The sequence below is a fragment of the Onychostruthus taczanowskii genome, unplaced genomic scaffold (genome assembly GCF_017590055.1).
Source record: "Onychostruthus taczanowskii isolate IOZ18803 unplaced genomic scaffold, ASM1759005v1 scaffold107, whole genome shotgun sequence".
In the NCBI taxonomy this organism is placed as follows: domain Eukaryota; kingdom Metazoa; phylum Chordata; class Aves; order Passeriformes; family Passeridae; genus Onychostruthus; species Onychostruthus taczanowskii.
Genome location: NW_024497297.1, coordinates 796,383 through 817,480, shown reverse-complemented (window position 1 = coordinate 817,480; position 21,098 = coordinate 796,383). Strand labels below are relative to the sequence as shown.

Here is a 21,098-nt window from a genome sequence, read left to right as displayed (position 1 = left end):
GGATAATATCTCTCCTGAAAAATATGAGGAGACCTGCAAGACTTGTTTAAAATCACTGTGTCAGTGCCATGGATAACAACTAGAAGGAAAAATAAAAAGCAGTGCAATCCCATGAGGGCTTTTTATGCCTGTGCCTCATTTTAAGCACAGAAGTAGCTACGTTAATTCAAATTAAACAAAACGACCAGCTGTCCAAGGATCAGGGGTTCATCTAATCCATATGTAGGTTTTTCTTGAGGAAAACAACATTTTGCAGAGGTTAGCAAGGTTTACTTGGTGGTTTCCACAGCACAAGGCTTTCCCTGCTGCTCAGAGCAGAGGCTCAGCCCAGCCGTGGCGCCAGGAGCTGGCTCTGACCAGGCTCAGGTGCACCAGAGAGCAGAGCCACGGCACAGATCTTCCCTGATGGACTACAGCAGAGGGAAATGAAGGGTTCTGCTGTCGTGGGTGCCAGTGCCCAGGCACAGAGCTGGTGTGCCCATCCTGCATGTGAGCACACACACGTGTGCCCCCAGTGCCTCACACGAGGCTTGGGATCCACCTACAGCCTTCAGCTCACTGCTGGGCTAGGGAGTGCAGCAGCCTGCCAGCACACAGGCTGCACAAGTATTTCCTTTGATTGGCTCTAAATTTACACGCTGCTAAATTAAACTAAATGAGGTCTTTTGAAAGAAGATGGGACTGATTAGTTCCGTTCAAACACTCCTTCATTACTCATCCCTCCATCAAGTCTGCTCCTACTCCTATCCAGGTTTTAAAGAAGTTCCTCCCCTACACGAAGTCCGAAATATCTTGCTTTGCTGTCCATCAGGATGGCACATCAGATAACAGAGTTTTCCCTCCTTGACAACCACTTTTTGTCCTACGAAGCAGAAAACCTGCTCACAGCAGCACCCAACACCAGCTCCTGCCACCAAAAAGCCTCTGCCCCAGAAGCCTTCAGGGACATGAAGGGAAGCCTCCTCTCCTTCCACATTTTCACTGGTACCTTGTCCCTCCACTCCACTTTATTACTACAAACCCTGCTTGGTTTTTGCCAGAAAAAGAAAAAGCAACCCTCCACATCCCACTGGTCAGTGATGGACAGGAGAGGGACAGAGCAGGGAGCAGAGGTAACAGTGCACCCAATGTACTTCTGCATCTTCCAGAAACTCCTGAGCCAGGGTCTTCCTGAGCAGCAGCCTCTACCTCTGAGCCACCTCTACCACATCAACTGGATTTTTCTCATTAAATGGGTTTGGAACAGATCTGGATTTCTGACACCCACAGCATCCCTGGGCAATGAGTTCCCCTGCTTAATCACACAGTGCAGGAAAGCATCACCTCCCATTTCCTCCTCCAGTGTCTCCTCTTTTGTAAAGGGTCAAAGAACCACCTCAAGGGCCCACAAGCCCTTATTAAACCACAGCTGGAGTAGAAGAAAAGCTCCATGTTTTCATAAGCCTCTATCTCTCTTCTGGTACATGGCCAAGCAAAACCAGGCTGCAACCAACACCCTGAGCTGGCACACCCAGAGCACAATGCACAGCCTCAAACTCCCTCTGCTCCCAGAAGATCTTGATCTTCGTGCCCTTTGGGACAGTCCCACAGTCATGACCTCAGTTCAGCATGACCACAATACACAATTCCCTCTCATCTCAGAACAAACTAATGCTTTTTACACAGGGAACAGGTTTTTGGGTTTGGGGTTTGGTTGAGGTTTTTTCCGTTATAAAACAAGCAGCAAAACTGGAATAATGAAAAATAGATGTATCCCTCAAACTTCATCTACAAGCCTGGTAATAAAAAGAAAAGAAAAAAAAAAAAAAAAAAAAAAAAAAAAAAAAAAAAACAAACTAATGCTTTTTACACAGGGAACAGGTTTTTGGGTTTGGGGTTTGGTTGAGGTTTTTTCCGTTATAAAACAAGCAGCAAAACTGGAATAATGAAAAATAGATGTATCCCTCAAACTTCATCTGCAAGCCTGGTAATAAAAAGAAAAGAAAAAAAAAAAAAAAAAAAAGAAAGAAAGAAAAGAAAGAGAAATTCAACAAAGCACTGGCTGAAAGCAAACGCACACTCCCAATAAAAATAGAGCTCACGTGTACCGAGGAGGCTGCTAGCAAATGACAGCACAGCCTCTTTCAAGCCTCCAGCCTCCTGCCTGCCTGGCAGATGACATCTGCACAACAATTAGCACTTTGCTTCGGTCCCAGGTAGGCAGGAGGAGCCAACGTGCAACAGGGAGCTCTGGAGCTCCTGGAGGGCAGCCTGCACAGGCTGACATCTTACAGACAGACGCACGCAGAGGGCAGGAGAGGATTTCCACACAGCATGTTCTGTGGACACAATGGATTTCCAGAAACAACCCTTGCAGCTGTGAAGCGGAAGGGGTGGTCATGGGGACCCCACCTGCATAGGGAATGTTTACTTGGATTTGAGGACATCTTTGGGGATCCAGCATGTACAGCAGCCAGGCAGCAGCAAGGCTGGACTAGGCAGGCCACAAATTCCCCTTGTGCAGAGTGGAGAGGCTGATTTTTTTTCTTAATAATCCTTTTTTGTCAAACAAAATCAGATACTAGGGAAAGAGCAAAGGGTCAGACTCTGAGAAGTCTCCATGCTAGCAGTAACTGTCCTGTCAGAGGAGGAGATGTTGCTGGCTGGGAGGTTCTGCTCCATAGGTCCAGAAATCGCAGTCTGCGCCAGCGGTGGCAGAAACAGCAGCCCAGAGTTGTGCTCCCCATTGGCAGGGACATTCCACTGAGGGCAGAGCTGTGCACAGGCAGCTGCACAGCCCCAGGAATGCAGCTCCCACAGTCACAGGTGACAGCTCCAGGGAAGCCAGCAAGATGAGCACATTCCATTCATGCCTCCTGCTGCTGGCAGCACTGCGCTGTGCTTTCACATTCTGGCACAGAGCCCACACTGCCCGTCCTGTGCCACTCCAACAAATCCGCCAGGAGCCTCATCTGAGCTCTGACCAGCTGCTCCAGGAGAGCACATAGACATCCCAGAAGCTCCTCAGCCTCAACATCAGCCTCTGGCTTTGCAGCCAGCTGGAAAGAGAATTCCAGAATCACCAAGGTTCAAAGAGACTTCCAAGATCATCGAGTCCAAGCTGTGCCCCATGCCCACCTTGTCCCCAGCCCAGAGCACTCAGTGCCACCTCCAGCCCTTCCTTGGACACCTCCAGGGATGGGGACTCCAAACCTCCCTGGGCAGCCCCTGCCAAGGCCTGAGCACCCTTTCCATGGGGAAATTCCTGCTGATGGCCACCCTGAGCCTCCACTGGCAGAGCTTGTAGGTCATTTCCTCTTGTCGTGTCCCTTGTTCCCTGGGAGCAGAACCCAACTCCAACCTGGCTCCTCCCTCCTGGAGAAAGTTCCCTCTGAGCCTCCTTTTCTCTAGGCTGAGCCCCTTTCCCAGCTGCTCCTCACAGCACTGACTCTCCAGCCCCTTCCCAGCTCCATTCTCTTCCCCTTCCCTCCAGCCCATCCAGCTCAGAACTGGACACAAGACTGGAGGTCCCTCAACAGTGCCAGCACAGGGGACAGGCACAGTCCTGGTCCTGCTGCCACCGCCGTGCTGATACAAAAATACCAATTATCTCTAAGAATAAACAATAGCAATAAGCTAATCCTTGTTTTCACCTAGGGATAAAAAACTGCCTGCAGATGAACGGACTCAGGCCAGGTTTTTGTCCAGCCAGCCTCCCTGAGATGGCAGTGGGAGCACCAGCAGCACATCATGTGCCTCCCAGCACAAAGCACCAAAAGAGTTCTCTCGATGAGTGCAGGGCAGAGATGGGAACCCTCAGAAACACAGCCCAGGCACCTCCAGCTGAACCAGGGCACAAAGACCTGCTGGCACTGACAGCCTCTGTGGCTGAAGGGGAAGTTTCCTGAGCAACAGCAGTTCAGGGAATGATCTCCAGCCAGCCATGCACAGGGGCTGTGGGATTGGAGAGGCTCTCAGGAACACAGAGTGCACTCACAGCGAGCTGAGATCCCCTTCACACACAATGTCCTTCCAACGGGTGGCATCCACGGCCAAGCCCACCGTGACAGGCTGAGTGATGTGCAGTGCCACGCAGAAAGAGAAGGAAATGTAGCTGACCTGACCTGCAATTTTCCTCCTCTGAGCAAGAGGGTCCCCAGGTCTGTGAGGAGCACTCATGCTTGCTGGTATGCTACAGACACCTTGGGAGCACCCTGTGGCCAGCTGTCCCTCCTGCTTGCTGACTGTAGAGCTACAGCAACAGGAGAAAGAGGAGGCTTGGAGCTGAAATTCAGCCTGTGCCTGAAATTCAGCTGGTAGGCAAAAGAGGATTTTTGGGAGGCCACAGAGGATTACTGGGAGGCCACATTCTAATGCCCTTCCCCAGTGACTAGCTGGGTCTGCACAACCCTGTGCTTTCAAGCAGGACAACCTGCACACACCATCACCTGAGGTCAATGCCTGGGATGATCTCAGCAGCCCTGCTCCTCCAGGCATCCTGTCCTCAGGAAAGCACCCCTGTGCCTCCAGTGGGCATCCCCAGCCCCACTACAGTGAGAGCCCCAAGCCCTACCAGAGGCTCCCACCTGGGCACGAAGCCCCAGCCAGGTAGGACACCCAGGGAGCAGCAGTTGTTTGCAAGCCCCCTCACACCTCCAGGATCTCAGTGAGAGGGTGTAGCTGCCATACAGGCCATTCCATTCATGTAGCTTATGAAATTGCTTTAAAAAAACATTTATTCTTCTTGCTTGCTCCTCATCATTTACTCCTACTAGGACTCTGCTCTGGCATGTTAAAAACACTCCTACACAAAGGGAAAAGTTGTGGGAACACCTTCTTGCTGCCTACAGAGAACCCACACAGCAAGGAAGCCACACTTTGAGGTTGGCAGGAATAAACTGGGCTGGCTGGGCCCAGCCTGAGCATGGGCAGCAGATCCTGCTCCCACCTGCAGCAGAAGCCCTGCTCCAAACTGGAACCAGCCCAGAGGAGGGAATTGTGACACGGGCACAGGGTGGGAAGGGCAGGATAACTACGGCACAAACACGTTTACAGAGCTTGGCATCTACTGAGCACTCATGCAACCTTTGTAACCGCTGCTAACAAATAATAACAATAAATATTAATAACCCCTCCAGGCTACCTGTGCAGCCATCAGCTCACATCAGCCCCTCGAGCAGCAGCTTGGCCATGACACCACCCAACACAGTTCTGACAGCACCGCCAGGTGCCAGGAGCAGGACAGGGATGTCTGCAGCAGCAGGAGATAGCCCAGCAGTGCCTGGGCACGGCGGGGGCAGCTCTTGACACCAGCAGCTCCACCAGCACTGCCACAGCTCCCCCAAGAGCAGGGGAGAGAGTTGTTGTGCATCACTTGGATAAAGCCAGCCACAGCAACCCTGACCCTGCTGATTATACAACTCACACAGTTTAACACTAAGCATCGTTTAGTCTATCATTTAAATTGACTTAATTAATTCGTTCAGCAAGCTGCATTCACACAAAACGCTGCTCTCCAGAGGGCAGGAGCACAGCTTTGTGCTGGGGTGGTTTGAAGCCTGAGCAAGGCTGCCCTCGCTCTCCCCAGCGCTCGTTAGCAGCCGTGGCACAGGGGCCACGCTCATTAGTGCTGCTGGCAGAAGGGGCCACGCTCCACCGTGGCTCAGCATGACCCCAGTTCCATGAGCTGCCTCCCCAGCATCCCTCAGACCCTCCACGCCAGAGACAGACTGCTGAGTCCAGAATGGGGGATCTTCTCTGTCAGCATGGAGTGTGCAGAAGCAGAGCGTGCCTCGGAGATCAGAGGCTGAATTTATCATTTATTATTTATAAGCAGTGCATCTCTCTGAATTTCTGGCAGCCGCTCTCGCAGGGCTCTGCACTGCCTGCACACCACATGACACTCACTCCTCAGAGCTCTGGGGTTGGCAGGGACCTCTGGGCCCACACCAGAGTGCTAGTGCTGATTTGCTCCAATTTAGGACTTTAGGACTTGCCTGGAGATGAGATGCACAGGGACCTTCAGGACAAACTTCTTTCTGAAAGCTGCCACACTGCCTGACCTCAATCACATGGAACAGCTTTTCCCTTCTTCCTCACCTCCCCACCACCCCGAATCCCAGCCAAAAACACCTCTCGTCCTGTCTGTACCTATTCCCTTCTCCCACTCCTTGCTGCAATTTCCCATGTACAGCACATACAATAAGTGGTGTTTTCTCCCCCCACTCAGATCTATCCTTTCCATCAGTTCCTATCTGCAAGGTGACACCCTGCCTCACACTATCCCAGGAGTCTCCCAGCATTCTGTGCATTTTTATCCCCTCTGCTTTCCCAAACTTGGAGTATTTAACAGGAAAGAAAGCACATGCTATGCTAACAAGGTCCCAGAGAATCCTGATGTCCCACTGCAGCTGGGCCCATGAATTGCCAAAGATTTAATGGCTTATTCCCAGCCTCTCTGGAAACAGCTTTTTGTATTTTCCAAGTTCCTGCTGTTCACCCATGGCTCTCACAGGGAATAACAACCTCCTTCCCCTGTCAGATGCCAGCTTCCCTATAAAGAAACACAATTAAGAGGTTAAGAAACCGTGAAAAATTCCTGCTCAGTGTTACAGAAATCCAGTGGTGATGGATCCAGCACATGACTCCCGCAGCAGCACCAACACCACAGTGCCTGCCCAGCACAACCATCCCTGCCCCTGGCTGTAGCTCAGCCTGTCCCAGCCAGGAGCCCCAGCTCAGCCTGCAGGTTTCCCATGGGGACTGCCAAGCCAAGGAACCACTGCCACTCCCTGCAGAGCACCTGGCACAGGTGGGCATGCCCACCTGTGGGCATGCAAAGGACTCCTCCAGCTGCCCTACCGATCTGCCAGGAACCATGAGCTGTGAGCTTTATGAAAAATGCATTTTCTCACCTCTCCACAGAGCGCCAGTCAGTGGTGACAGCTCTGACTCCCTGTGACAACCAAGGGGACAGGGAGCAGCAGGGAACAGGATGGCAGCAAATGTGGGGCTCGCCTGCTACATGCTATGAAAACGTGGTCAGGAATAACATGGCATAGCTGCTTGTGGATTGACTGCATGGGATTCCTGGCTGATGTTCAGCCCTGGCTCAGCTCCCACATGTTTCTAGTTTTGTGGCAAGCTCCCAGTTGAAAAGGCAGAGACCACTGGGATCCACCTTGTGGGTCAAACCCAGTCAGGAGCTGCCAGACTGGCAGCAAAACCTGGGATAAAGCCCTAACAAGCCAATCTAAAACCCGCCCCTGAAGGGGAATAAGGAGCTCTCTGGGGATGAACACAACCTGCTGCCACACAGGTTCCCTCAGGACCAGTCCTCGCTTTGTCCCAGTCCTGCATCAATCCGGACACATCAATCCCCATGCTGGGGCTCAGCTGCTCCATTCCAACGCGGACAACACGGTTACAAACACTGGGGTCAGCAGCAATACCTCCCTGTGCCTGGATGAAAGGCTTGATGCAAGTTTGCTTTTTCCCTTCCTGCACTGGTCCTTTCTCAGTGGTTGCAGAGGATGCCTCTGTTAAGCAATTAAATAAGCCCTGGGACAGGAATGAGCACGAAGGGAGAGCTGAGAGACTGCCAGTCCCACCAATCAGAAGTGACTCTCGTGGTGGTTGCCATTTCTCTAGCCAGGCATTTCCCACCAAGACTGAAAAGCAACTCTTGCTCCCCAGCCATCAAAGCTTCCCAGGACAAAGCCAAAGCAGAACAGCCATCCACTGCAGGCAGCATTCCTTCAACAGAGTTTTTCCTGAGGAAATTTAAATCAAAACAAGCCCCAAGGGCTGCAAACGCAGAAGCAAATGCACAGACACAGAAAGCTGAAAGAGAACATAATTCCTTCCCTCTCCTGTTGTTCATCTGCCACCCCTGCTTTGGGGAATGGTTTGTTGCCTTTTAGAGCTATTTTAGATGTTACTTGCAGCAATGTATGGAGAAAACAGTTGAAATGGGATGGTGCAGCATTCTTTTTAATTAAACAATCCCTCAGGCACAACGGAATGGCTCCAGTCAAGCCTGGGACACTGCAGCTCTGCCTCCTCAGGGGGAGATGCTGGCCCCACTCCTTCACCAGAGCAGAAGGTCTCCCAGGCCCCTCTGGAGGTCTGCTATCAGATGGCCCAGATCTTCCACAGGGTTTGTGTCCTTCCTGCTGCTGCCATCCTGGCTTTTTGCCCCAGCTTCTGCCAAGCAGAGCTTTGATCCCCCAAGCAATTCCTGGTTCAGGGACCTTCTTTCCTTCTGCTGCCCAAACACGAAGGACATGGAGCTGGAGCTCCCCAGCACCTCAGCTTCAGATGGGAAGGCTTTGATGTGGCACTGAGTGCCTGGATCTGAGATTCCTCTGGTCTCTTCAAACAGCAGCAGAGCCACAGCTTGTGATCCGTGCAAAAGAGCATTTTCCTTGGGGAATGGAAGCCACGCCAGCGTTCATCTTCACCTTGTCATGGCAGAACAAGCTGCATCAGTGCTTCAAAGAGCTCCTCAGCCTTAAATCCTTATAAAATGTTGATTGAGTGGAGAACCTGTCTCTGAATGTCTCATGAATCCCAGCAGAGGTTATGAAACAGCTTTCCTGTGACTGCCTATGGGACGCCATGTATGCTGCTGGAACCAGAGCACCATTGTGTCACGGGGCTCCCCTCACAGGGAACACTCTGCTGCCCCAGGGAGATCTGCACTGATGGGTTATGGAGAGAGAATTAAAGAGCTAGTAAAGCTCCCAGGTCCCTCCTGGGCTCCATGACCAGGCTACCTGCTCCTCAGAGCTGTGGGGTTCACTCAGGAGCAGTACTTTAGCTCCATCCCCATTGGCCCTGAGCCACAGCACTCCAAAACCTGCTCTGAGGAAGGAGAACAGAGATGTGTGGGTTTCCTCCACAATTTTCTCTTCCAAGGGACAATTACTCTGTTTGTAACCTCAGTACCTTCCAGTCAATGCACTGTTTCTCATCTGGAGCTCAGACCAACAGCAGGAGGTCCAGACACTCAAAAGGAAAATCCTTTTGGTGAGACACCCTATAAAGAGCCATTTCATGGACTGGCATATCTCAGTAGCTGAGCAGCACTGGTCCACAGAGGGTTCTTCCTTTGACAGTCCTGGCTGTCACTGCACCTGCTGGCTCTGCAAACACCCAAGCAGCAGCCAAAGGACACAGGGACTTTCACTCTCCATGTCTTGGTGTTTGCTGTGAGATGACTGGCAAAGCCAAGAGCTCAAAATGTGCTGTCAGAGTGAGCAGTAGGCTGTTCCCACACATACCCTCAGCTCTGATCAAAGAGGCACCTGCAGCACCTTCCTCTCTGCTGTGAGACACCAGAACATCCTGAGCAGCTGCCTGTGCATCCTGGTGGTGCCATGGCAGGTGTAGACATGGCACATCCAAACAGGTCTGCCAGACCACGTCTGTACATGTCTGAGCTTCTCCCAAGATGACCACAGCCCTCAGCAGTCCCCTCCTGCACACAGATTTTATCCCCAGCTGTTCTGCATAGCTCCTCCATCAGCTGCCACCTAAATGAAGCTGCTCTGTGAATCCAGGCTGTTTCAGTGACAGCTTCCACAGTGACTTCCAGAGACCACACACGTCACATGTCAAGACAAGTTTTGGCACTGACCCCAATGAGTGAGAAATCTCCACGCACCCAGAGGCAGGCAGGGGCAGTTCCTCATATGTCAAAAGGGAATAGCAGTGGGAACAGGCCACATGTTTTCTGAGGCAAGGACCCTGTCATTTATGAAACAAACGGTACATTTATTGTGCTATTCAGGAAGAAATAATAACTACAGTGGCCTCCAGTCTCCAGCTCTTTTAAGTCTGTACTTAAAGAAAGAGCAAAAAAAGACCAAAGCAAACAAGCCTTCCACAAAACCCTATGAGCTGGCTTTTAGCTGCTGGACAAAAGCGTGGCAGCAGGAACTGCTCTGCATTGTCCCCTCTCGTTCCTGTTTCATAACAGCCCTGGCACTGCAGGCAAAGCACGGCAGCAGCAAAGAAAGCCCTGCTCAGTGCTGGAGCTGCCCTGAGCTCCAGCTCTGCCTCACCACCGCGTTCCAGGCGTGCTCCAGGCATGCTCCTGGTGTGCCCGGCTGCCTGCTGGGCTTGTTCATCCCAGGGCAAGGAGCAGGGAGCCAGCCCGGGCAGCTGTGATGCCATGAGGATTTTTTGCCTTTTCTTTTATATTCCTTTTATGTATTCTCAGTGCCCTTAACATGCACACTTGTAATTCCTTAAGTCTGATAACTTAGCATAAACCTGGCATTCTGTTAGGCCAGAAAACCAAACATCCTAAAGGCCTCTCAGCTGAAGGCTGGAAAGACCTACGCTATCTTGAGAAACCAAGGTCCCCTCTAAAATACATCCTGTAAACTAAAATTAAGGCCATCTAGTGAGGAATACTTCAAAATAGGAAGATATCACGCTATTCCTCCAAGCCTCCCATTGAGGCACCTTTGTTAAATATGCTAATTTGCAAGATCTATAAGATTGTATACACGATCTACCATGTGTGTGCATTTCAGCACATTCCACCTTGGTGAAGTGGTGCACCATAAAGATCCTTATTAAATACCAAGATAAAAACCCTTTATCACCTAACTGTGTCTGGCTCTTAATTTTAAGACCAAGGAAAAGGCATCACTGGGTGGGTTCTGCATGCCCAAGGGCACGGAACAGCAGCACCTAGGGCTCCATGCACAGCTCCAGGATGATCTCCCAGGAACACGTTCCCAGCACACATAACTCTCTGTCTAATCAGGCACTCAGCCCTGTTTTAGAGGAGATTTACAGAGAGTTTTTTTTTTCGCTTGGAAGCAATAATAGATGGACAGCAGGAAAGGGAAGAAATTAATGAACAAGTAATCATTCCCAAGTTGCAAATAGGAACAATTCCTCACTCTGAGACAACTCTGGAAAACAAGATTAAAATGCTTAGGGGACATATTCTGAAAACTGCAGGTAATAGAACAGATAAAATGTATTTACACTATCTCACAGGGGACATGTACTTTTTATTCTGCTGAGGAATGTAATATTCTGCTGTTCATTGCAAAGCTAAAAGGGTGTCCTAAAAAAGGAACTTAACAAAGCGTTTTTAGTGATGTCTGGGTCTGGTTCCAGAACACAGGTTCTCCTCTGCCCCGCAGCCCCCACGCCACAGGAACCACAACCAGCACCTGCAGACACAGCCAGCACACAAACACCATTAATAATCCATGCCAACAGCACCGTTATCAAGCAGCAGAAGGGAGGGTGGGATGGCGGGGGAGGGTCAAAGTAAGGCTCCCTGCACTGATGTTTCCTAAGAGGAGGAGGCAGGGCTGCCTTCCTCCACTTCCCAGCGCCCGCAGAGCCACGGCTGCCAGCGAACAGACTGTGCCTCAAGTAGCCGCCAGCAGAAACAATTTGTCATGTGTCAGATCAAATAAACTCTTATGAGGCCACTGTGCTCCCTGAAGCAGACGGCTGCCAAACTCCAAAGGAGAAATCCAAGGAAGTGAGCCGGCCGGTGTCAGCCCCAAGTGCTGTGGAGCCCAGCACACTTCTTGTTGTGAGACACCAGCTCCTGTGCAGCACCCCCACGCCAGGCAGCCACCAGCAGCTCCCATCAGGAACAAGGAGTCAGTGTTTAAATTATCACTCCACATAGTCCAGGAACTCCGCATTCCTCATCCAATGGCACAGCACTTCGCTCATCCCAGGGAGGCCGGAGGAAGGCTCGTATCTGTCAGGTGTCTGGAATGGGCTGCAATGGATTATCACTTGTCTGAGCAAAAGTCCCAGCCAGCACATGCTCTCCTGATACAAGAATACCCTCAAAACTGAATTACAGATTACTCATTTTCATTTTAAATAGTCCTAGAGACTTTTTTTTGTTGTTGTTGTTCATTCCCAAGCACCATTGCAGTTTCCCATGCACTGGGCTTGTGCCCTTGCATTGAGGCCCTTTGCAGGTCCCGTTTGCTGCACAGTCCTGCACGGGGCCCAGGCATGTCTTTGTCTGTGATCCTGCTGGGCAGAACAAACCCCTAAAACTGCTGTGGGCACTTCTGCAAGAATAAATCATGCCAGCAGTACTGTGAGGATCTCAAATCACTCACCTGCTCCTGCAAAGACCAGGCTCAAGCACTGCCTGGTCTGCACAGAGGGCACATCCCTCAGCCCAGGACTCAGCCACTGGCTCCAGGTGTTCCAGCGTGCTCCGTCTGGGAGCAGCCACCTGAGTCCTGCCATAGCCAAGAAAGCCTCTCCTTCTATAGATGGTGGATAATGGCCCCATAAAAGTGAGTCTGCAAGAGGCCTGATGTTCCTGGCTGGAAGGAGATTAGTTTATGGCAAAGTGAGAGCAGCCACAGGGAGAAAGGCAGGAGATGCAAAGGAAGGACAGGAGAAGCTGGAGGTGTTGCTTCAATCCACCAGAAAGCAACCTCCTGCCCCAAACCCCAGCAACAGAACCTCGACATTGCCTATCAACAAAAAGAAGAGAGCAAATGGGAAATCTGGCAGCCTAAAGCAAGGAACAAGGGAAGAACAAGGAATCAGGCAGGGGATATTCTCCCAACATTAGCAGGGCCAGTACAAATCTCAGCTGCGTGGGGTTTTCCCAGTTTATTTAAAGAGCATCCAATGCCTTTTATACAAGTTACATTTATACCCCTTTTATCTGTACCAGGTCCTGTGCTCCTCTCCAGCCACAGGGATAGGCAGGAGCACAGGACCCCATCCATTGTTCCAGGAGCCTCTCACCCAGCTCAGAACACAACACTCAGCCGGCCCAGGCACCAGGAGAGCTGAAAAGGACTCATGGCACTGCTTCCAGCAAGGAGCAAACACAGGCTGTGCCTGGAACGTGGCAACTTTTACACTGAGATCCCGGGGAGGAGGAGGAGGTTACAGACTCCAGTCTGTCATTTCCAGCCATGCTTTTCAGGCACTTACAGCTGCACAGACATCAGGAGTCAGGTTCCCACAGATTCCCAGCCTTTGCATGCTCCAGTTTCCAGGCAGCAGCTCTCTGGACTGTGATCCAGCCCAGCTCAGTTGTGGAAGACAGTGCCAGCTCCAGCCACAGCCCTTGCCCCCAGCCTTTGAAGGCAGGTTAAGCAGGCAAAGCTTGAGGCATCAACCCAGGATATGGCTTGAACTCACATCTCTGAATGGAGACTCTTCCTCTGAAAAATTAATGCTTTTTTCAGCTCTCTGCCTTTGAGAGATTTCTGAGAGAATCAAAGGGCTGGAGTGCAGTGGGAGTCACACTCGCATCAGGTTCCTCAGCAAACTCTGGTTCTGCTCCTGAACAATGGTAAATTCTCCAGACACCTGGAGAAACCAAATCTGCCTCAGCCACCCCATCTCATCCTGCTCCTCAAATCTGAACAAAGGAGCCCACTTACAGCACCAGTGACAAATTTCTTTACCCAAGAACACGTGTCCAAGTGCCATGCTGTGAGTACTCAGATGGTTCCCAGAAGCTTCCTGCTGACGTGGAACACTCGTCCTGAGCTTCCCCACATACACTCTGTACTTGATTACCCTACGCTTGCTGGGAGAAGAGGAACAAAATGCACTCCAGAACCACTTGCTGATCCTGATTTGAGTACCACCATGGCAGCAACACCTATTTCCCCCCCCCCCCTTTCCAAGGCTGGCACATGCCATGTCCAGTTCCCAGAGAGAGGAACCTCACACCCAGCCCTTCTGTTCTGTCACCCTCAGGAGGGCCCATCTGGAGGAGCCATCACACACTAGGTACCAACACAGTATTCAAAACTACATGCAGAACTTGCAGAAGCACTTAGATCACCCACAGCACCTGCTGGAAATTTTCCACAGTGTAAGACTGTATTTTGTGGACAGGAAGAGAGCAAGAAAAATAAGTAAGGCAGAGTAAGAAGAAAAAACTCCTCCTGAAGTGAGTTAACTACACTAAAGCATCAGTTGTGAGCAGGCCAAGTCCATTTTAAGGGCTATACATTTTCACTTCCACAGTCTTGAAAAGGAAAATGAAGAGACTTTGTTCTGTATGCATATTGTCCACCATTTGTTATTGTCTGTCTATTGATGCTCAGTTGAAAAACAAAATTTAATTAAACCCCACAGTACTGCATCGCCTGCCTTTGAAATATGCCTGCATTAGTGGATCATTACAGTAAATGAAATACAGCTTCATATTAGATTTTTCAAATAATGTCCTAAAACTGTTACAAATTAAATAATACTCCTGCAGAGAGAAATTAAGAGACAGTGTTTTTAGCAAGGGCAAAGAGATGCTTACAGATGAAGTTTGGAACGAGATGTGGAGGCAATGAGGCAGAGTTGCCACAGGGCTCTTCCAGACCTTGTTGACAGGGTTCTGTGTACCAGAAACTAGAAAGGAAAGAGTGTGCCAGGGCCAGGCACACAGAAAGGGCAGTGTCCCCAGCCCCCCAAGAATGTCTGCATGATCAGACCAGGGTTTTGGGGTGTGCTCAACCCAGAGAGGTGTTTCTGCATAGGGGAGAGCTCACTGCAGCCACACATCCTCCACATCCTCTGCAAACCTGGCCAAAGCAGCAGCAGCCATGGCAAGTGAAGCCTCGTAACCACGTGAAGCACTGGTAGCCTGGACACTCAGTGGGCAAGGAAAGGGATGCAGGAAGGTGCTGTTGTGGCAGAATGAGAAATACATACACAGGGAGAAGAAAAGCAACAGGAACTTTGTTATCTCAGGGTAAGTAAAAGCACAAGTGCGTCAGTGAGTCAGCGTTGGGCACAGCGGCAATGCCTGATGTGGAACACAGCAAAGCAGGTGAATATTGCATGAGCCTCACAGCTCTGGCTTCAAGAGATCTTCTCCTTAATAACACCTGGGCTGATGCCAAATTTTCTTTGACGATGTACTTACTCCAAAAAATCATTTTCCCTAAAAAAGAAGAGCCCCTTACCACATTCTTCTTCACGTGAACCTGAAAAAGGCTGCGCCCTGCAGCTCCTGTGGCCTCATCTCCATGGTGATGCACCAACACACACACTGACTCCAGCAAGAAGGCAAACCTCCCCAAAGGAAAAGGCTGAAGCTCCCCAAGGGAAAAGGCTGAAGCTCCCCAAGGGAAAAGGCTGAAGGTGGCAGAGCTCTCAGCAGCACGAGCCATGGCACAAGGTGTGCTGCAGGTGTTGACAGACAGAGCTTTCCCAAGAAGCAGAGCAGGTCAGCCTACAAGCAGGCTGGAAATAAAACCTTGCAAGGGCACCTCTGGATCCATTTTACAGGAAAATAGTAGATTTCCAGCTGCTGTCTATGCCAGAGAGCAGCAACTGAGAGACAAGTTCCTGTAGTTCTCATCAGCCTGTGAATCAATTATTTATAGGAAGAAGGTTCAGCATATAATCATTGAAAGCTGTCAACTTCCAGCCCAAGCAGAGCTTCCTCTGTGGAAAGGCTGCTGCTCTGTGAACCAGGGACTCCTCACCCCTGCATGTCACAGGATTAAATGAGCAGCTGTGACACAAGGGGATCCATTACACTACAGCCACAATGAGCACTGGGATCCCCAGGCACTAACAGCACTCAGCAACATCAGGCAAAAACCACAGCACTACAGCAAACGCGGCCCAGGATCCTTCCTAAAGGAAAAATACGGTGTTGAAAGGGCATTGGGAGTGATGTAACAGAGCTGGCACACAGAGCAGCGGGGGAAGGAGACTCTGACAGGACTCTGTGGGGCCAGACTGTCGAAGACAAGGCAAGCACAGCACTGAAGCACCAGCCCAGTGCTCTCCTATCCCCACACCAAAGCCTCTACAGGGATCAACAACTCACAGCCACTCACCTGCACACCCACAAACGCTCTCCCATCAGGAGATTGTGGCTTTGTGCTTCCCATGCTGTGGCAAAGCCACCCCTGACAGTTAACAGCAGCACAAGCAGCTTGCATAGAGGATGGAGATTGCTGAGGCTTTGCAGCCTTCCCGAGGTGGGAGCAATCCACAAATGTCACAATCATCAGGCAGTGGGAGCACGCCAAGAGCAGGACAGAGGCTGAAAATGAGCAGCTTCACACTCCCAGGTATTGCAGGAAACGTGCTCATCCTCAGCTCACCAGCACTCTTTGAACACAGCCAGAATGAGGTCTGAACATTAAAAACACACCAGAGTGCTGCTCCCAGTCTGCTGGCGGAAATAAAGGGAGGGGGATGTCCGATAGGGAGGAGGCACAGGCAGCACAGGCACCTCTGGAAGTGCCCTGCTTCTGCAGTTCAAGGTTAAACACCTCCTTTGCACTCATCTCTGAATCTGCCTCTCTTTAAAGCTGCACCAGGTAATTAGAATCATTATAACTATTATTAGACCATAATATTATTATAGCATTTTTGCTACACTTGACATCTGTTGGCTGATAGATTTAACTGGTACATAAGAAATAACTGTGCAGAGATTTCTTGCAAATGAGCACCAACACGGAAGACATTAAAGCATTCTGCATTGAAAAAGTTAATTTTATGGAAGGACACTTGAAATAAACATTCTAAAATTAAGTTAAACCTTTAAAACTTCTCGTTAAAGGAATTATTTGGGCTTAAAGTAGGCAGCCATTTAAAACATCCCGACTTTTATTTAGATGCTTAAAGGTATATATGTGGCTTGGTATCTCCTTCAGATCAACATATGCATCTTTTTCCCATCTACTTGAGAGATTTCTAAATCATCCTTCCATCTTCCTTTCCCTCTCTCTGCAGCAGGCACTTGAATTATTTGGGCAGAGTCTGACTGCACAGGGAACCAGGATAATCAGGGCTCTTACAACCTGCTGTCTGCAAATCCTATAGAATTATCAGCAAACACACATCTAGAATAAAATACAGCTTCCTGCAGCCCATGAAGCCCAAAGGGCTTTGCAAACTAGACTTGGGATGCAATTTATCCACCACTGAGATTCAGCTGTAATCCAGAGTGGAACACAACCTTTCCATCCATATTTAACTACAGCACACAGCCCCCTGGAGAAAAATGAATGAGGAAGAATCCAACAGAAGCCATAGGAAGGTTTTAGGGAGACTGAATTTTCTCCCCTGGAACTGAAATTAGGTCAGGGCATCCACCAAGTTGGACACAATGATGTTTGTGGGTGCCTTCCAACTCCGAACATTCCATGATTCCATGACTCTACCACCAGCCATGGACCAACATAGGAGAAAAAAGAGGGCACAGTGTCTCCATACTGTTGATGTGTCCCTGAAGCACAGCTGGAGTGAACAGCTGGGTACTACAAGTTACCAGCCTGGAGAGGAGGAAGACATGAACACCACAGAGGAATCCTGTGTTATCCCTAAATTCGGTAGGGCCCAAATTTCACCCCACAGTTACACCCATGTGCAAAGAAAGATGGAATAGCACTTCAGAAAAGGACCAATTCTTGAACTTCAGGCAGCTGAGCCCAGCAGCACAGTACTCACAGGACTCGGGGAGGGTAGAGCTGGACCTGCTTGGGCAGTGATGTTTGCTCCAGTAAAATCTATTTCAGCTCAAGTAACTCCTCTTCCTTAAGCAGTTGGCACTGAGGTGACAGCAGAGGCCTGGTGCAATGAGGTATCCTGCAACCACACCCACCATGACACACTATTTAGGAATAAAAATGAGTGTCAATTTCTCCAGAACAAGTAGCTTTCTTTCTTTCAGAGAAGAGCAACCACACAAGGAATTTGGATTGCTTGAGGAGAAAAATTTATTTTTGCTACCTAAGCCACTACAGACAAGCCCAAATATCACTGAGGAGAGACCTATGAAGAGAAAAGGGGAGCAGGAGATGCTGGACACAACTTCCCCCATGCACAGCCCACTGCTGAGGCAGCTCTGAGTGGGAAGCAGGGCTGAGGATTGTCTTGGAGCTGTGCCAGCCCCAGCAAGCGTCATCAAGAAGCCCCAGGTGAATAAAGTTCATGAAAGCTCTTAAAAACCACCTCAGCCTTCAGAAGGAAAGCACAATCCCCCCCCTACAGAGACCTGCCCATCATACCTCTGACCAGCACAAAGCAGGCTTTTCACTCTATCCATCTGATGCTTTCAAAAGCCAGAGGAGCTGGGTCTGGCCAAGCCCACCTTCATGAGGCCGAGTGCTCATTAATAAGAAAAAAAAGACCAACCAAAGCAAATCAACCCCACACACTTGAGGGGTAGCTATCAGCAATTCCTTGTCACCACAAGAGAAATCCTTGCGTATGGGTCCTGGGAGCTCAACCCAAGTCTGCTTCTGTTCAACCTCTGCATTAATAGTTTGAACAACAAAAGAGAAAGCACTTTTATAAAACCTGAACGGATGCCCAGGAGTTCAGAGCTGGAAGCACTCTGGAGGTCATGATCAGAATTGATAAACTGAAGAAAAGTTCCCAAAACACCCACAAATCAATAGAAGAAAAGCAAGGAAAACAATGCAAAGAAGTGCACTTGGAAACAGCACAAACAGAGATCAAGTACACAAACAGAGTCCAGGGAAAAGCTCTCCAGACAGAGGGAACCCGGGGAAAACTGGGGACCAAACTAAACGTGCCAGCACTGTGACACCACAGCTCCAAAGAGCTGAACACCACTCTGTGATCCAGGAAAATAAAATAACTGACTGGGTATCTGTGCTGGGTATCAGCTCTGAGTTACCAACAAACCAGAGGGTCTGGCCAGCCAGCAGAGCAGTCAGCAGTATAAAACATGCTGCCCCATACCAGCTGTGGAGGGGTTTCTCCATCCCCGCTCCCTCCAGGGCCAGTACCAGCTCTCAGATTTTAACAGGGTTTACTTACAAGGACAACCAGCCATGGGGCTCCCCACTCTGTGAAGGCAAGAAACAAACTCACTGCTCAGTTTGCTGCAAGGGCAAGTCAGATGAGCTGTCAGGCTCTGAGAGTGGGATTCCATCAAGGCCCACAGGGAACTGGGCCCTGTCCAGATCTGCATTACCATCCACCACTGTCCAGCCTGGAGCCAAGCATCTCTCACCTGGCTCAGGACAAGGGCACAGACAAGGAGGCTGTTCCAGCCTGGTATTTCATTTTAGCATCCTCCATCTGGCTACTCCTACAGCAGTCACAAAGCCAAATGAACAGCCTTCTCTTCCCCAAAATACAACAGAGCTCCTCATCCTGCTGAGGGGCACCCACACAACACAGACCTAGCACCACTGTGGCCGTTTCCATTCACGCCTTTGTTCCCCCTCACAAACAAAGCTCATCAAGCTTCATTTGCCACCTCTGCTGCAGCAGAGAAGCCAGCAGGGAATGGGATGCTGGCCTGGGGAAGGGCACAGCTCCCCAGCTTCCCTCCTCCCCTCCCACCCCACACAGCCCCACCCACTTCTGCACTGCCTGAACCCCACAGGGGCCATGACCCAGCCCTGCCTACCCCAGACACTTTAATTTGAGGGGACAGTCGTTGAAAACCATTGAAGTCATTGCCACAAGATGGTACAAAGCAGGTGACAGCAGCTGGTACCGCCAGAACACAGCTGCGCTAAACCCAACCAGCAGCTTGGGAGAAATCCAGCGAGGGGGCAAAAGCTACAAATCTCATGCAAAAGCAGGGCTTAGCTCTCAGGAACATTTCAGATTTCCCAAAGACTCAGAGGGATTTGGGGTTTTGCTGAGCTGCCTCACGAACCACAGCCAGAATAGATCTGACAAAGCTGCGGTGAGCAGGCGCCGTCTCCCTTGGCAGGGCTGGTTCCCAGAGATCCCCAGCCTTGTGTCACTTCCCACTGCAGGTGCTAAGAATATCTGTGTATTCATAAAAAATAGCAACCAGCTATTGAGAACCTATCAACAAAGTGCTCAACTAAATCTTAATTAAAGCTGATTCACCTCCCTCACGAGCCCGAGTCGACCGTTATTTCTCAGAGAGAACGCTGAGTGTAAGAGCTGAGGTGGGTTACAAAAGCCACGGAGGGAGTCAGTAGTTCAGGCGATTAGCACATGGAAAGGTTGACTATTATCCCTAAATTTATTCCAGTATTCCACTGCCTCACAAATTCTCAAGGTATGGCTGCTGTGCTTTCAACCCCATCTGCCCAACCCATCTGCAGAAGCAGACAGAGACAGGTTTGGGGGTGCTGGAGTTTTCCAGGTGTTTTATTGCTCAGGTTAAAGGAATTCTCCACTGTAAAAATGAAGAAGGTGGTGGCAGTAGCGCCAGCGCTGTTCTTATGCTGCTTCAGGACACAGGGACAACACTGTGGGTTCAAAGGCTGTTCTGACAGTTCACCAGGAATTGTTTCCAGCTGATTTCTTCCCAAGAATCATATTTATATCCCTTCAAGTTTAGTAAACACATGGCCACACAGACAGCAGCGTCCAGGAACTCGCAACACTGCTCCCTCACCTCTACTAGCTGGACTCCTACACTGAAGTTTCTGGGACAGTATTTTGGATACTTCCACCATAGAAATGCCCTAGAGGCTGCTGAAAAACAAAGGGGACCAGGCTGGGTCATTCTAAGGCAGGACTGGAGGAAAGAAAAGAGAGAAACTTAGAAGCGCATTCCTTAACAGTGCTACTCCCAGAGAACAAATGAATTCAAATGATCACAGGGAGGCAGGAGCACTGCGGCAGCACGTTGGGTAAGTGACAGGGCGTGTCATCGTCTCCTAAAAGAGCATCCTCTGGACACTATCTGCACTTAAAGGGCTCCTGCCAGCCTTTTCCACAGACAGCTCCACCGCAGAAATGCCTCTGCAGATTAGCCTCCTTTGGCAGGTATACTGAGCAGCACCGGCACAGGCAGCTCTGCCTCTGCGCTGTACTTGGACTGGGTTAGTTCTAGCAGAAAAACACTGCAGAATAACTTGGCCTTAAGAAATTGTGTCTGTAGAACTTGACCCGCCTGAAGGCAGGCAGCATCAGAGCTCTGTCAAAGATCACTCCTAATGCAAGTGTTAGTCAACCACTGAACTTAAACATTTGAAGGCAACATTCCAAACAGTGTTTATATACAAAATCCCATTTGCTCAGTGTTCCCTTCCTGGCCTTGTGGAGTGCATCGTTTCACCAGCTCTCCATCCAGAGAACCATATGCAGGCTTGTACCAAAACAATTAAAACTGTTTTAAAATTCAGACCTTGTGTTACAGAGCGCACACC

At 50.0% G+C, this 21,098-nt stretch overlaps 1 protein-coding gene across 1 annotated transcript in view; it reads right to left on the bottom strand.

Annotated features, from left to right (window-relative positions):
- SIL1 (SIL1 nucleotide exchange factor) overlaps nucleotides 1–21,098 on the bottom strand; it is a 94,060-nt gene that overhangs the window by 72,344 nt on the left and 618 nt on the right. The window lies entirely within an intron of this gene.